Raw genomic sequence first — 18402 nt, 5'->3', positions numbered from 1 at the left:
TCTGTATCTCTTTCCTGTTTTCTCACACTCCACTGCTGACCTCCAGAATACTCTCTTTGTCCTAGGGCATTTATGCTTGTACCACACCCAGCTAGGTGAGCACCACCCTGTGTAGCTAGCCCAAGGCTATGGAAAGCCCCGTTTTCCCTCCAGGGGATACTCTACCCAACTTCTCACCAGGGAATTCCTGCCTGTGTACCTGGGGGCATAAGGCAGCTCAACCAGCACTCATCAACATTCCAAGCTGTTGCAGGATCCTCTGCCTAACCTCTGCAACACCAAAGCAGGCAACCTACCAGTTTTCTGGGGCACTCCCCTGATAGAGAAGCCACAGGAGGATAAAGAGGTAGTAAAATTAGATGTAGGCAGTTTGAAGAAGCATTCCTATAAATAAATCTCCCAGTGAGAGCCAATGCTTTTCAACTCCCTGGAAAATTGCACCTGGCTCCTCTAAAACAATGCAACGTAAACAGCCCCAACAACCTCAACGAAAAAACAGGAGAAACAAAAGGCAATGGCAGAAGATGTCCTGAACATAACAACATACATAGAAGAAGCAGACATTGAGCTGCTACAGAAAGAAATGTTCAGAATGCTGCTTGGAGTCATACAGGATATGAGGGAAACAATACAGAAAAAGGATGAAATGATAGAGGGGATAAAGGCCATACACCAAAGGGAAATACAGGAGCTTAGGAAGGAGATAACAAAAACCAGTAGCAGAAACATGAGCCTTGAGAATCGACTGGAGGAATCAGAGCACCGCATCAGTGACTTGGAAGACAGCCAATCAGACTTTAACAAACGTAAACAAAAATCTAATATCTTCAGAGAAGCTGAAGAAAACTTAAAAGCTATGTCTGATGCTATGAAGTGGAACAACATTAGAATTATTGGCTTACTGGAGGAAGACACAACAAAGTCATCTGCAACAATAGTGAGAGAATTCTTGGAGGAAAAATTCCCTAGCTTAATGAATGAAAACCAAGCAACCATTCATGAGGCTGAAAGAACACCAGCAATACTAAATCCCAAGAAGAACTCACCAAGGCACATTATAGTTAAATTAGCCAACTTTGAGGAAAAGGAGAAAATAATGAGAGCAGCTAGGGATAAAACAAGCAATCACATATAAAAGTTCCCACATAAGAATATGCTCAAACCTATCAGCAGAAACTATGAAGCGGAGAGAGTGGAGTAACATATTCTAAAAATTGAAGGAAAACAATGAAAACCCAAGAATACTCTACCCAACCAAATAATCGATCAAGATAGATGGAGAAAAGTCTTCCCAGACAAGGAAAAGCTCAAAGAACACGTTAGAAGAAACCCAGCCCTACAAAGATCCTTGTCGACCTAATATGGGCAGAAGAACAACACTCACCAAGCATAAATAAGAGACCGCCACATAGAACAACCTCACCCAGAGGGCAACCAAGAGAAAACAGACCCCAAGATAGCATTGGCTTAAGGATGGAAAGAAGTCAAGAATGATACACACACACACACACACACACACACAACACACTAATGAGAAAGGAAAGTAGGAAAACCCCCAACACAAAAGGTATAAGATGACAGCACAGAGTCCACAGATGGACATATTAACCCTGAAAACCAATGGACTGAACAAAGGCATTAAAAGATTGAGACTAGCAGACTGGCTTAGAAAACATAACTCATCAATCTACTGCCTACAGGAGACACATCTCAAGGGTAAAGACAAAAATGGGCTGAGAATCAAAGGCTAGAGAAGGTCCTACTAAGCAAACAGCAATAAAAAAAAAAAGCAGGGGTTGCAATCCTAATCTCTGATAAAATTGACCTCAAAGTGCAAACCATAAAAAGAGATAAGGAGGGACACTATATAATGCTCGAGGGAATGGTAGGCAAAGAACCACTAAGCATTGTAAACATATATTCCCCAAATTAGAGACCGGCTAAATATGTCAACCAAACACTCCAAAAGATTAAAAAAGAAATCACAGACTCGACAATTATAGTGAGTGACTTCAACACATCACTCTCTGAGAAAGATCACAGGGAAAGAAACTCAACAAGGAGACTAGAGAGCTAAACACCACAATTAGACAATTTGACCTGATAGATATTTACAGAGCTTTTTATCAAAATACAAAAAAGTTCACATTCTTTTCAAGTCCACATGGCACATATTAAAAAATAGACCACATGCTGGGGCATAAGGCAAATCTACATAAATTTAAGCACATTGAAATAATACAGACCTCTCTCTGACCACTGTGCCAAAGGCTGGAAATTAACAAAAGGGAGACAAATAAAATAAGAGCACCCAATTGGAAGATGACTAACTCTCTAATGCAAAAGGAGTGTGAACTGGTGTAGACCAGAGATGAAATTAGTCAATTTCTAGAAACCAACGAAAATGAGCACACGACGTACCAAAACTTATGAGACACAGCAAGGCAGTCATCAGAGGAAGTTCCATAGCAATACATGCACACCTGAGAAAGGAAAAGAGACTCATGATTGATATGCTAGCACAAAATTTACAACTAGAGTAGAGTCAGCAGGACAACCAGGAGAGGAAAAATAAAATTATGGAAAAAATACTGCTAAAAGTTGGTTCTTTGAAAAGCTGATGGTGCCAGGTTATCAAAAGAGATAGTGTCTGGGGTCTTAAAGGCTTGAAGGTGAACAAGTGGCCATCTAGCTCAGAAGCAACAAAGCACACATGGAAGAAGCACACCAGCCTGTGTGATCACGAGGTGCCAAAGGGACCAGGTATAAGGCATCATGAATGAAGGGAGAAGTGCAGAGTGGAGACCCAAGGCCCATTTGTCAGCCACTGGAGATCCCCTCACAGAGGGGTTTAGGAGAGGAGATGGGTCAGTCAGGGTGTGATGTAGTACCAATGAAGAACACAGCTTTCCCCCAGATCCTGGATGCTGCCTCCCCCCAACTACCATGATCCGAATTCTACCTTGCAGGACTGGATAGGGCAGAGGTTGAACACTGGTGCATATGGGGGCTGGAGGCACAGGGAATCCAGGATGGATGATACCTTCAGGACCAGGGGTATGAGGGGCGATACTGGGAGAGTGGGTTGGAAAGGGGGAACCGATTACAAGGATCCACATATGACCTCTTCCCTGGGAGACGGGCGGCAGAGAAGGGGGGGAAGGGAGACTCCAGATAGGGAATGATATGACAAAATAAAAATCTGTAAGTTGTCGAGGGCTCATCAGGGAGGGGGGAACGGGTAGGGAGGGGAAAAAAAGAGGACCTGATGCAGAGGGCTTAAGTGGAGAGCAAATGCTTTGAAAATGATTAGGGCAAAGAATGTACGGATGTACTTTATACAATTGATGTATGTATATGTATGGATTGTGATAAGAGTTGTATGAGCCCCTAATAAAATGTTTAAAAAATCAGAAAAAAAGAATGATGAGGGCAATGAATGTCCAAATGTGCTTAACACAATTGATATATGTATGGATTGTGATAAGAGTTGTATGAACCCCTAATAAAGCGATTTTTTAAAAGTTGGTACTTTGAAAGGATAAACAGAATCGATAGACCACTGGCAAACCTAACCAAAGAAAGGAGGGAACAAATTTCAGTAGCAAGAATAAGGGATGAAAGAGGGGTCATTAAAACAGACCCGAATGAAATCAAAAGGCTAGTTACACATTACTATGAAGTACTGTACTCCAATGAATTCAACAATTTGGAAGACATGGACAAATTCTTGGAAAAACAATCCTTCCCTAGACAACCCTTGGTGGACGTCAAGAATCTCAACAGACCTATAGCAATAGAAGAAATACAAAGGTTATCAAGGGATTACCAACAAAAAATCCCATGGACAAGATGGCTTCACTGGAGAATTCCACCAAGCATTTAGGGAAGAACTAATACCAATCATAAACAAACTTTTCCAGAACATAGAAAAAGATGGCAAACTCCTTCTATGAAGTTAGTATAACTCTGATACCAACACCGGGCAAGGATCCCACAAGAATCAAGAACTACAGACCAATATCCCTAATGAACATTGATGTAAAAATCCTTAAAAAATACTAGCCAACAGAATACTAAAGTATATAAAACAAATAATTAACCATGACCAAGTGGGATTCATACCAGAGGTGCAGGGATGGTTCAACATACGAAAGACCATTAGTATTATTCGTCACATTGACATGAAAATGTATAATAATCACATGATAATATCAATAGACGCAGAAAAAGCATTCGACAACATCCAACACCAATTCCTGTTTAAGACACTAGCGAAGATAGGAATGGAAGGAAAGTTCCTCAAGCTATATATGAAAAACCTGGAGGCTTAGGGATTCCAGGGTGTATGATACCTTAAGGACCAGGGGTATGAGGGGCAATACTAGGAGAGTAGAAGGTGAGTGGGTTGGAAAGGGGGAACCGATTACAAGGATCTACATGTAACTTCCTCCCTGGGGGATGAACAACAGAGAAGGGGGTGAAGGGAGACACCGGATAGGGAAAGATATGACAAAATAATAATATATAAATTATCAAGGGCTCATAAGGGAGGGGACAGCGGGGAGGGAGGGGAAAAAGAGGACCTGATGCGAAGGGCTTAAGTGGAGAGCAAATGCTTTAAAAATGATTAGGGAAAAGAATGTACAGATGTGCTGTATACAACTGATGTATGTATATGTATGGATTGTGATAAGAGTTGTATGAGCCCCTAATAAAATGTTTTTTTTAAAAAGAAAAACCAACAGCCAATGTGATAGTCAATGGAGAAAAGACTAACACAATCCCACTGAAAAAGGGGACCAGACAAGGATACCCCTTGTCCCCACTCTTATTTAATATCGTACTGGAGGCTTTAGCTAACAGCATAAGGCAAAGAAGAGACATCAAAGGTATTCGTGTGGGGAAGGAAGAGGTGAAACTCTCGTTATTTGCAGATGATATGATTTTATATATGGAAAATCCCAAAAGTTCCACAAAGGGAGCACTGGAAACAATAGAGGAGTTTGGCAGAGTGGCAGGATACAAAGTCAACAAACAGAAATCCATTGGACTGTTATACACATCGGATAAGACCACAGAAGAAGAAATAAAAAAGGTGGTACACTTCACAATACCCAAATACAAATGGAAATATCTAAGGATATACCTGACTAAAAAAACAAAAGATCTATACGGGGAAAACTATAGAACACTATTACAAGAAACCAAGAGCGACCTCAACAAATGGAAGACTATCCCATGCTCGTGTATTGAAAGACTCAATATAGTCAAGATGTCAGTTATTCCAAAAGCACTATATAATTTTAATGCCATCCCGATACAATTACCATCATCTTTCTTCAAAGAAATGGAAAAACTGATTACCAACTTCATATGGAGAGGGAGGAAGCCCAGAATTAGCAGAGAACTCCTCAAGAAGAAGCACACAGTGGGAGGGCTTGCTTTACATGACCTTTGCACATACTATGCAGCTACAGTTATCCAAACCGCATGGTATTGCTACAGTGGCAGATAATCAGGTCAATGGAAAAGAACTGAAAACCCAGAAATAAAATCATCAGCATACGGACAACTGATCTTTGATAAGGGCCCCCAAAATATCCAATGGGAAGCAGATGCCCTCTTTAACAAGTGGTGCTGGAAAAAAATGGATATTTACATGCAGAAAAATGAAGCAAGACCCTTATCTCACTCCATTCACAAGAAGAAACTCAAGGTGGGTCATAGACCTTAAAGTTAAACCCCAACTATTAGGGCCATCAATACGGGAATTGGGACCAACTTGAGAACTTTGGCGCAGGGAATACACAGGCTATCAGAAATAGGGAAGGCCACACACACAGAGGAGGCACAAATTGACAAAAGGGATATACTGAAGATAAAACACTTGTGTACATCGAAAGAATTCACCAAGAGAGTAATAAAAGAGTCCACGGACTGGGAAAACATCTTTAGCAATGACACATCAGACAAAGGCCTTATTACTAAAATCTAGAGTACTCAGCTTCCAAAAAGAAAAAAAAAAAAACCTAATTGCCCTCTTGAGAGGTGGGCAAAGGACTTGAACAGAAGTTTCACAGGGGCAGAAATCCGAATGGCCAACAAACATATGAGAAAATATTCCCAACCTCTAGCCATAAGAGAAATACATATTAAAACAACAGTGAGGTACCACCTGACACCCTCAAAGGTAGCCCAATTAAAAAAAATCAGAAAGCAACAAGTGTTGGAGGGGCTGTGGGGAGACAGGAACTCTCATCCACTGCTGGTGGACTTGTAAGTATGTACAGCCACTATGGAAGTAGATCTGGTGATATCTAAAACAGATGGAAATAGAGTTACTATATGATCCAGCAATCCCCCTACTGGGCATATACCCAGAAGAGGCAACATACAAACCACGGCCAGATATCTGTGCTCCAATATTCATTGCGGCACAGTTCACAATTGCAAGGAGTTGCAAGCAACCCAAATTTCCATCAACTGACGACTGGATTAAAAAATGTGGTATATACATACAATAGAGCACTACGCATCACTAAAAAGCAGCAATGAATGTATGAGGCACATAGCGGCATGGGAAGAACCGTAGGAAATCATGCTAAGCGAAGTAAGTCAGGCACAAAAGGACAAGTACAACATGAGCCCGCTGAGGTAAGCATTAAAAAAATGCAAAAGGGCCATAGAGAAAAAGCTACTGTCTACAAACATTTTGGGGTGAGGACCTTGTAGTATGGCAGGGATGCACATGGTAGACAACTGGGTAGGAGGTGGGGAAAGGAAATAAAAAAGAATGAAAATAAGGAAGGAATGGGTAGCGGGGGCATGGGGTGTGCTAACCCACCCAAGGAGAGGGTATTGCTTATATCTCCACAGGGAAAGAGGGAGCAGACTTCAACCCAGTGCCGCAAGGTGTGAATGTAACATTCCGGCGTGGAGTAGGGAACCAGTGGAGAGGTTTCAGGGGACTAGCCCCAGTACCAAATACTAAGTGGATGCTTGCCCTTCCCCCCAGAAGAATTTATTTCAAAGGACTCATTGAATCTGCAGCTCCAGGAGAGGGACATATCTGATCGGAGCACACGGGAGCAGATGAAGGGGGAGTAGGAGAGAGTGGAGCACATCCTGGCCCACCAGGCCCTGAGGATGATGACCCCAATTAGCACAGCCAGTCCACAGAGAGGACCACATGTCCAGTCCCACTATGAGACATGACGTCCTTCACTGACCCATGACCCTGCGGGGGACAGCATTGGAGACACAGTGTGGGAATTGCACCTGACCTGATCCCACCACACTGAGGCAACGCTCTGGGGGAGTGCAGTGGAACAGCAAGGGAATGGAGCGGCATGGTCCACAGGGAATGCTGAAGGTGAACTTTGGGACCAGGGCATGGTGCCCTAACAGACTGGACTGGAAAACACCCTAAAGGCCAACAAATGATCCTTGAACTAACTACAAGCTTTTCTGTCTTGTTGTGTTTTGTTCTTTGTCAGTGGTTTGTTGTTGTTGTTTTGTTGTATATTGTTGCTTGGTTTTGCTCTGTCTTGATTTTGTGATTGTTATTATCTCCACAGGTCTGTCTAAATAAGATAGGCTGGATGAACAATCTGGAGGAGAAAACAACAGAACCGACAGTTCCAGGGAAATTTGGGATAGGGGGAGGCGGGGGGTAAGGAAGTGGTGTTAACAAACCCAGGGACAAGGGAACAACAAATGATCGAAGGTGGTGGTGAGTTGGGTGTGGCAGGCCTGGTAGGACATGATCAAGGGTAATGTAATGAAGGGGTATTGCTGAAATCCAGTTGGGGAAGGAGCATGGTAGTGTGACAGGAGGAAAGTCAAGGGAAATAGAGGAAAGAGCTGGGAGGCAAAGGGCATTTTTAGAGGTCTAGACAAAGACATGTACATATGCAAATATATATGAGGATGGGGAAATAGATCTATGTGCCTATATTTATAGGTTTAGTATTAAGGTGGCGAAGGACATTGGGCCGCTACTCAAGTATTCCCTCAATGCAAGAATACTTTCTTCTATTAAATTGGCATTCTATGATGTTCACCCTCCCAACACAAATGCTGAAGACAAAGTGGGTGAATAAGAAAATGTGGTGAAGAAAGCTGATGGTGCCTGGCTATCAAAAGATACAGCGTCTGGGGTCTTAAAGGCTTGAAGATAAAACAAACGGCCATCTAGCTCAGAAGCAACAATGCCCACATTGAAGAATACACCAGCCCGTGTGTTCACGTGGTTCCAAAGGGATCAGTGATCAGGCATCAAAGAACAAAAAATCATATAATTGGGTGCACACCTCCATGATATGATTGCTGAGGACAAATGGGTGCATAAGTAAATGTGGCAAAGAAAGCTGATGGTGCCCGGCTATCAAAAGAGATAGTATCTGGAGTCTTAAGGCTTGAAGGCAAACAAGCGGCTATCTGGCTCAGAAGCAACAAAGCCCACACAGAAGAAGCACACCAGCCTGTACGATCACGAGGTGTCAAAGGGATCAGATATAAGGCATCATCAGAACAAAAAAAATCTCACCATAGTGAATGAAGTGGGGAGTGCAGAGTGGAGACCCAAAGCCCATTTGTCGGCCACTGGAGATCCCCTTGCAGAGAGGTCTATAGGAGTAGATGAGTCAGTCAGGGTGTGATGTATCACCGATGAAGAATACAGCATTCCTCTAGTTCCTAAATGCTTCCTCTCCCTGCCCCCCGAATTCTACCTAGCAAGTCTGGATAGAGCAGAGGATGTACACTGGTGTAGACAGGAGCTGGAGGCACAGGGAATTCAGGGCAGATGATACCTTCAGGGTCAGGGGTGTGAGTGGTGATACTGGGAGGGTAGAGGGAGAGTGGTTTGGAAAGAGGGAACTGATTACAAGGCTCTACATGTGACCTCCTCCCTGCGGGATGGACATCAGAAAAGGGGGTGAAGGGAGACACCGGACAGGGCAAGATATGACAAAATAATAATTTATAAATTATCAAGGGCTTATGAGGGAGGGGGAACAGGAAGGGAGGGGGAAAAAGAGGACCTGATGCAAAGGGCTTAAGTGGAGAGCAAATGCTTTGAAAATGATGAGGGCAATGAATGTACAGATGTGCTTTACACAATTGATGTATGTATAGATTGTGATAAGGGTTGTATGAGCCCCTAATAAAACATTTAATAAAAAAGAATATAGGACTCTCAGGAATACCAGCTACCAAAGCAGTACCTAGGCCTTAATCGCAGCTCTGCTCTGCCATCCTATAAGATCACAAAATAGTAAAACAACATACTGCCGGACATGAACAGACTAAAAATTAGAGGCCAGACAAAAGGTGTGTCAGTTTGAATAGACTAGAGAAACAAATTCATAGACACTTGTATGTGTATAGGAAAGAGTTCTATATACAAGAGCAATTAAATATTGAAAAAAATACCCCAGCCAGTCCAAGTAAAGTCAATAAGTCCAATATTAGTCCACAGGTCCAATACCAATCTATAAATTCCTCTTCAGACCCACACAACACATGTAATGACACTGAATGCAGGAAGAACACAGGCCAGTGGGTTGGAAGACTTGTGACTCCAGTGGGAATGTAAGCATCTCAGAACTGGCAGGAGTCTCTATGTGGCTCCTTTCATCTTCAGAGTTCTAGCATAGCTCCATGTGTCTTCTCAACAGGAATGTCTCACAAGGTGTAAGTGTGTGTCCCGCCTCCAGTGAGCTATTTATCTCCTTAGTGCCTCCAAATGATGTTATCAAGCTCCGACCTGATTGACAGGCTAAACTCCACCCCTCCATCTTAAATCTCAAATTGACAACAGATATGTGACTACCACAGACCACCCCTTGTCAATTAGATAGTTTCATACAACTCTTTAGCCATATATAATTTTCAAACAATAAAATCTTAACTCTACCTAACAGGATACAACTAAATTACATAAAATTAAATAAGTACCAAAGCTTCATTTAAATATAACTTTCTATAAGTGAACAAAACAAAGATATCCTATTCTTATGTGAACACCCACACCATAATCCTATGAACACATTCTCCCACCTATGAAAGTGTGTAAACCAGCCACTTCATGTCTTCTCTGACCAATTTTGGGTATTCAGTTTCTATACTGCCCACTTATATTAATTCAGTGCTCTCAGGAGACAATCATATTCTTTGACATGAAGAATCTTCATTCCAGTAGGAACCTTGTCAGTCTGCATCCATAAGCAAAGTCAAATCAGGACAGGCCATGCATAAAGTCAACAGCAATATACACCAGTTCACAGTCTAAAAACATTTTCTCTTCATCTGGTCAGGTTCTGGTCAATTCAATGTGGGCTGCTTCGCTTTGCCTCAGCAGGGTGCCCATTGGCTGCCTTGCCTTTAGACTATATTTAGCTTTTCTTAATTCTTTATCTAAACTATTCGATTGATACAAATATATGGGATTAGGCCTCTGAGAGCATCAAGCCAGAGCTAGGCTTTTGTCATCCGTTTTGATCTGTTAGCCATTTTCTCTAATTTGAGAAATTTGAGGAGCAATTTTGTACCCTGAGCTCCAAATATACATTAATCACATTCATTTTCACCATTTCACACATGAATAACCAAAGACTACAACCAAACAAAATAATCAAAACTTTAATTTTCCATATTCTTTCCAGAAAACAACCCAGTAAGCTGCATGGAAATATATGACCTCTGGCTAGCCAATGAAGAAAACTACCATAGGGTAGAAGGCAAACAAATATCCACTCTCCATCTTTATGTTTTGTTTCTCTAGCACCCCACTCTCAAGGTACCATAATGTGTTAGGCTGAGTAGACTAGAGAAACAATTTCACAGACACTCATATGTGTATAGGAAATAGTTTAATATACAAGAGCAATTAAGTATTGAGAAAACATCTCAGCCCCATCCATATCAAGTCCTTAAGTCCAATATTAGCCCACAGGTCCTATACCAATCTACAAATTCCTCTTCAGACTAATGAAATGCGTGCAATGATGCCAAATGCAGGAAGATCACAGGCTAGTGGGAAACTTTTGTGGATTCAATGGTGGTGCAAGCATCTCAGCGCTGGCAGGAGTCTCCACATGGCTTCTTCAGTTCCACGGCTCTAGCATAGCTCCATATGTCTTCGCAACAGTAGTGTCTCACAGGGAGTGAGCAATTGTCCCGCCTCCCATGAGCTATTTATCTCCTTAGGGACTCCAAATGAGGTCATCAAGCTGTGATCTGATTGACAGGCTAAACTCCACCCCTTCACTCTTAAGTCTCAAATTGACAACAGATTACGTAACTACCACAAAAGGATACCAAGAAAACAGCAACCAAAAGAAATTGGGGGCAGTGATAATAATCTCAAAGAAAATTGAGTTCAAGGCAAACAACCTAATAAGAGACAAGAACGGACATTACATAATTATCAAGTAAACACCGAGCCTAAGAAGACATAACCATAATAAACATGTATGCATCCAATGAAAGACCCATGAAATACATCCAGCAAATCCTCACAGAATTGAAAAAGGATATAGATGCTTCAACAACAGTACTGGGAGACTTCAATATGCCACTCCCAAGGAAAAATGGAACATCAAGAAACTCAAGAAAAATACAAAAGAGCTCAACAACAATACAATTGATGTCATAGATATATACAAAACATTGCATCCAACAGAAAACACAGTATATATTCTTCTCCAGCAAACATGGAACATTCTCAAGAATTGACCACATACTAGGTCATAAAGCATGTCTCAACAAATAAAATGCTTTTTAAAAGTTGAGGGCCTACAACCTATCTCCTTGGACTACTGTAATATAAAACTAGAAATCAACAATAAAACAAACAGATACATAAAGACAAGAGAACATAAAGACAACAGAAACATAAAGGCAGGGGATTGGAAAACATGATACTAGAAAAATATTTGAGTAATAAAGTTAAAAAGAGAGGAAATTTAAAACTTCCTTGAAACAAAAGAGAAGGCTACCACAGTATATCAAAACCTTTGGTACACAGCACAAGCAGTAAACAGAATCCAATTTATAGTAATTAACACACACATGAAATGGAGGCTAAATAAAAAATCAACAGCCTTACACAAGACCTTCAAGAACTGTAACAAGGACAACAACACAAATTACCCCCCCAAAAAGAAAGAAATTATAAATATCAAAGCAGAAATAAAAGATATGGAAAACAATTAAGGGCTCATGAGGGAGGGGAGAGCAGGGAGGGAGGGGACTAAAAGAGAACCTGATGCAAAGGGCTTAAGTGGAGAGCAAATGCCTTGAAAATGATGAGGGCAAAGAATGTACAGATGTGCGTTACACAATTGATGTATGTATGGATTGTGATAAGAGTTGTATGAGCCCCTGATAAAACGTTTTTTAAAAAACTATATGAAAACAAATAAAATGGGGGAAAATCAACAAAACAAGAAGCTGGTTCTTTGAAAGGATTAACAAAATAGACCTACTCAGGGCACTGGCAAGTTTAACAAAGGAAGAAGAAGAGGGGGAAAAAAGATGCAAATACCCAGAATAAGAGATGGAAAGGGTGATATTACAACAGAACCAAATGAAATAAAAAAGAATAATAACACACTCTTATGAAAAATTGGATTCAAACAAATTTGACAATGAGGATGAAATTAAAATACAACTAGGAAACTATCATGTATTCAAATTTACGGAGAAAGATATTGAAAAACTCAACCAATCCATAACAAAAGAAGAAATAGAGCATGTTGTGGTAAACTGAGACTGGATAAGAATGTAATGCAGCTAAATCCTCTATACTCATAATTACTGGTCTCGAAAGCCAACTCCACTGAGGGAAGACCCTCACAATTATAAAATACAAATAAATCTTAATATACATTCACATGACTGAACACAGTCCTTCCAATAACCCCCCCCCCACAAAGGAACAGTCATAAAGAAGTTACCATAAAAGATGTCTCATTCATGCATCTGGTTACTCACTATTTCTGAAGGTTATCTGCAGATAAGAGAAATCAGGATCTATAGCTAACCCACCATAAAAGGTAGAAACTCTGTTTTGAAATCTCTTGCTGATACTGATCAGAGATTATTACCCTGGGGAAAACTCAGAGGGGTTCAAGCTCAACTAGCACAAGGTCAAGATGCTGACTCACCTCATCGCTTGTTTATTATGTTACCCACTTATGATATTACCCATTGATTATGTCATATGTTAGCTGTGTGACGTGCATGCCTTTTGAAAGATCTGTAATCCCCATGATCTATACCCATTGGAAAACACATTCTCTCTTGCAGTTCTGATATGGGACGAGGAGTTCCTGTATCCCACTGTCTGTCTGTCTTTAATATTTTCCACAATTGCAAAGTCACTCCTGAGGATCCATTAGCATATTGGGGACCCCCCTTACCACAACAGCAGGTAATTACAAATTTTCAAACAAAGAAAAGTCCGGGACCAAATAGTTTCACCGGGAATTATACCAAGTATTCAGAGTAGATCTGACATTAATACTACACAAGCTATTCCAGAACACAGAAAAAGATAACAAATTACCAAACTCATTTTTATAAAGCCAGGATAACACTGATACCTAAGCAGACAAAACCCCCACAAAGATAGAAAGTAAAGATCAATATCCCTCATGAACATAGATGCTAAAATCCTCCACAAAATTCTGGCCATTAGAATTCAGCATCACATCGAAAAAATAATTCACCACGAACAAGTAGAATTCATTGAAGGGATTACATTAAAAAAACAATCAATGTAAGCCACAACATAAAAAAAGCAAAGAGTAAAACCCACATGAGCATATCAGTAGATGCCAAAAAAACATTTGAAAATATGCAACACACAATTTTTATCAAAACACTCAACAATATAGGAATTGAAGGGAAATTCTTCAACATAATAAAAGCCACATATGAAAAAAAGAACAGTCAACATCGTCCTCAATAGGGAAAGCTAGAAACAGTTACATTGAAAGTAGGGACCAGACGAGGTTATCCCCTCTCACAACTCTTATTCAACATCATGCTGGAAGTCTTAGCTACAGCCGTCAGAAGACAAAAAGAAACCAAGGGAATTCAAATAGGCAAAGAATATGTGATACTCTGGCTATTTGCAGGTAATATGATCCTTTATATAGAAATCCCGAAGTCTCTACCAAAAGCCTGCTGGAAACAATAGGAGGAATCAGCCAGGTAGCAGGATACAAAATTAACAACTAGAAATCAATCAGATTCCTGTACATCAGTGAGAAGAGTTACAAAAGAAAAGAATAACATATACAATAACCACATAAGAGAAGAAATACTTAGAGTAAATCTAACTAAAGAAACGAAAGACATATAGAGAAAACTACAGAACATTGCTTCAAGAAACAAACAAAAAATCTACATAGATAGAAGAATATGCCATATTCATGAATAGGCAGTTTTAATATTGTGAAAATGGCAAGAAGACCTAAAACTATCTCCAGATAAAGCTCAATCCCAATATAAATTTCAAGTACATTGCTTAAAGAAATGGAAAACGAATTACTACTTTCATGTGGGTAGGTAAAAGACCCGGGATCAGCAAAAAACTTAAAAAGAAAAAACAAGTAGGAGACCTGGCACTGCCTGGCCTAAAAACCTACTACATAGCCACAGTAGTCAAAACAGCCTGGAACTGGTATAATGAGAGGCACATAGACCAATGGATCAGAACAGAAAACCCAGACATAAATGCATCAGCCTACTTGCAATTAATCTTCGAAAAAGGACCCGGAAATATCCAATGGGACAAAGACAGCCTCCTCAAAAAATGACGTTGAACAAACTGGATTTCCATGTGCAGAAGAGCGAAACCAGACACATATCTCTCCCCATGCACAAAACCAAATTCAAGATGGATTAAAGACCTGAATGTTAACCCCAGAGGTGTCAGGATGCTCCATGAAGAAAACTGGAATAAACTTAAGGACACGATTGCAGGGTATACATAGACTGCCAAGTATAGTGAAGGAGGCCCACACAGTGGAGGACAGGATAGATGACTGGGGCATGCTGAAATGACATGACTTACGCACATCAACAGACTTCATCAGGAGAGTAAAACCAGAGCCCCCCAATGGGGAAATTTTTCTTTTCACCAACAACACATCAGACAAGGGTCTATTTACAAAAATATAGAAACTCTACGTGTTAGTCTGGGTACTTCAGCTAAACAAATCCACAGAAACCCATATGTATAAGAGAGAGTTTTATATAAAGGGTAAGTACACATCAAGAAAACATCCCAAACTAGTGCTGCCCAAGCCCACAAGTCCAACATTAACCCGTTAACCCATATGTCTAAGAACAATCCACAAAGTCCTCTTCCATCTCACAAAAAACACATGCAATGATGCCAACTGCAGGAGGAAAGCCGAGTCAGTGAATGTGTAAACATCTCAGCGCTGGCAAGGGTCTCCACATGGGTGCTCCAGCACCCAGGGCTGCATCAGGATAGATCCATGTTGCTTCTCCTTGGGGATGTCTTGAAGAAGTGAGCCTTGTCAGCTGAAGCAGGGAGCTGGCTAAGGCAGGTGCACCCTGGTCCGACCATCAGAAAGCAAGAGACACGAGAACTCGAAAGGTGAGGCTCATGGAGCCATTTATCTCTCTGCCCTTCAATTAACCCCACATGTGTTTATAAGCCAGATTGGCACAATAAACTTTCACTGTAATACTCTACAATAGCTTAATAAGAAAAGAACAACACAATTAAAAAGTGGGGGAAAGACATGAACACACAGTTCCAAAAAAGAAAATACAAATGTCAAAAAAATGAAAAAATGCTCACGATCACTAGCCATCTGGGATATGCAAACTAAAACTACAATGAGATACCACCTTACATCCACAATACTAGCCCAATTCAAAAATAAAACACTATAAAGGTTGTAAAGGAAGTGGAGATAATGGAACTCATATATACTGTTGGTGGACTTGTAAATACATACAGTCACTATGAAAAATAATATGAGGATACTTAAAGCAATTGGGAATTGAAATCCCAAACAATCCAGCAACACGATGATTAGGCATATACCCGCCCCCCCCACCACCACCACCACCAAGTAAGAGATATAACATGAGTGGATGTATGCTCTCATATTTATATGTTTATAACGGCACAGTTCACAATAGCAAGAAAGTGGAAGCAGCCCAACTGCCCAAACAGTAGAAGAATGGAACGACAAACTATGGTACATATACACAATGGAATAGTACGCATCCCTAAAAAACACCAATGAAGCATGAAACACCGCATGACATGGTAGGATCTGGAAACCACTCTGTGAGTGAAGTTAGTCAATCACAAAAGAGCAAATACTGTATGAGTCCACTACTATAAGGAGAAACACCAATTAAAACACCTTAGATACCAATTCCCCCCAAAAGGGGTAGAAAGCCTGCTTACAGACCATGAACTATACATCACCCACCTTATTTGTACTTCCTAAGGACCACCTCGACGGAGGATATGGGCTAGGGTCAGTTCTTAAAGAAGGGGAAAAGGGAGATAACCATCCACTTGATGCTATACCACACTGAGACAAGGCTGCGACAAATCGACTCACCCTCCACAGGAATGAGAGGAGAACAGAACGGGAAGATCAAGTTAAGATCAGGGGAGGGAAGCAGCTATATTTCAGAGAAGGTACTTTTATTTCTGTTAGTGGGTATGCTGGACAAAAGGAGAGGAACAACCTCACATCAGAAAGGGATGCTGAACAATAATTGTTGGGAACCTACTGGGAGAATAATCTGGTTCTATGTTCCTCAGCAAACACTTTGAATAAGTTTTACCCCACCCTAGGTGAACATCGTCAGGGGCTACACCCTATGATCATCTTAGACGTTAGCCTTACAAGGAACATGGCATCCCCGAAGGACCACCCCATAAAGGCTCAACGTGAAATCCCTGGGCCCTACCACAAAACTGAGCCCTACCAAAAAACTACATGTAGCCCTTGGACTTAGGACTGAAATTCCCTGATGGGAGACGAAACAAAGGATGGCCACCCCAAGGCTGTGGAAATGGTCTCGGACATTGGGTGGCACCCCTCGCTTAATCTGTATCCAATGAAAGGGGCCCCAGAAGCACTGTATATTTAGTATCTCAATGTTCTCCTTGCATTTATATGGCAGGTATTAATCTAATAGGCAAGGTTCTGCCCTTATAAGGAATATTACAGGAAAATTTCCCCTAACACTAACCCCCCGTTAGCAAACCAAACCATTCTGTACAAAATAGCAATTACTGGATTGCAACTCACAGTTGGACTCTACTCACATAAACTCCTCATGTTAACAATAAATTCTATGCCATTGGATGACTTATTGATGTTCTCAAGGCAATCACTTTTTAGCCCAGGGCGGATGATTGACAATGTTTTTCTTTTTTGTTTGTTCTGCTTTTTGTTGGGGAGTGTGGGGGGTTGTTTTTGGTTTTGTATGTTATTGGTTTTGTTGTTATTTTTCCTGTTGGTTGTTCTTGTTGATTTTTTGTCATAATATGACCCCAAAGTAAACTATAGTTATTTATAAACCATGGACAAAGAGTTGGTTTCTGGGGTCCCACTTAATTCGAGCTCCAATCCAAGAACAATTCATTCACATAACATGATCCTGCTTGACACTCACCTTCATGAAGAAATCTCTGAAGATAAGGGTACTACAGCAAAGTATGGTGAAAAAAGCAGCTGGGGTCTTAAAGGCTTGTATTCAAACAAGCAGCCATCTAAGTGAGCCATCAACTAAGTCCACATCCAAGAAGCACACCAATCCATGTGATATAAAGATGATGATAACAAAATCCAATATGATGAAGGAGAAAGTATCAGAGCTTAAATTGTGAACATTCATTTGTAGACAACTAAGGGGGACAGTGGAAGGCCAAACTCTATCCGCAGACTATCTAGTCTGATTAAGCCTCTGAGAGATCCCCTCTGGCCACAGGCAAGGGACCCAAATAGCTTTCCAGAGAAGATTGTAAACTTGATTATGGTGGATCAAGTATTATATTGGTCAATTGACCTCCCTCTTGACCCAACCTGAATTTGCTCTAGGCTTAACTATTTCTCGATTGTTACAGAACAGAAATTTCTTCTTCAGCTTTTTAATATTGTTGGCTGCCTTTTCTTTCTTACTCTTTATTTTTATCTTTATATTATTATTTTCTTCTTTCTATTTAATTTTGGTTTCATTTTTTATTGTTTCTGTTTGGTTTCCAGTTTGTGAAGGACAGAAGGAGTTGATGCATAGAGACAACTGATACAATGGTTTCTCAAAGACGGGGGTGGGGGGTGGATTTCGGTGACAAACAATGAATGCAGGCGTAGGGAGGGA

The 18402-nt window shown here is 40.8% G+C and overlaps 1 pseudogene; it reads right to left on the bottom strand.

The window, feature by feature from the left end:
* Window positions 1–18402, bottom strand: part of LOC142457033 (PC4 and SFRS1-interacting protein-like) — a 56365-nt pseudogene that overhangs the window by 25214 nt on the left and 12749 nt on the right.

The sequence above is a fragment of the Tenrec ecaudatus genome, chromosome 9 (assembly GCF_050624435.1).
Source record: "Tenrec ecaudatus isolate mTenEca1 chromosome 9, mTenEca1.hap1, whole genome shotgun sequence".
NCBI lineage: Eukaryota > Metazoa > Chordata > Mammalia > Afrosoricida > Tenrecidae > Tenrec > Tenrec ecaudatus.
Note: the sequence above shows the minus strand (reverse complement) of the source record. Positions and strands in the feature narration are given on the sequence as shown.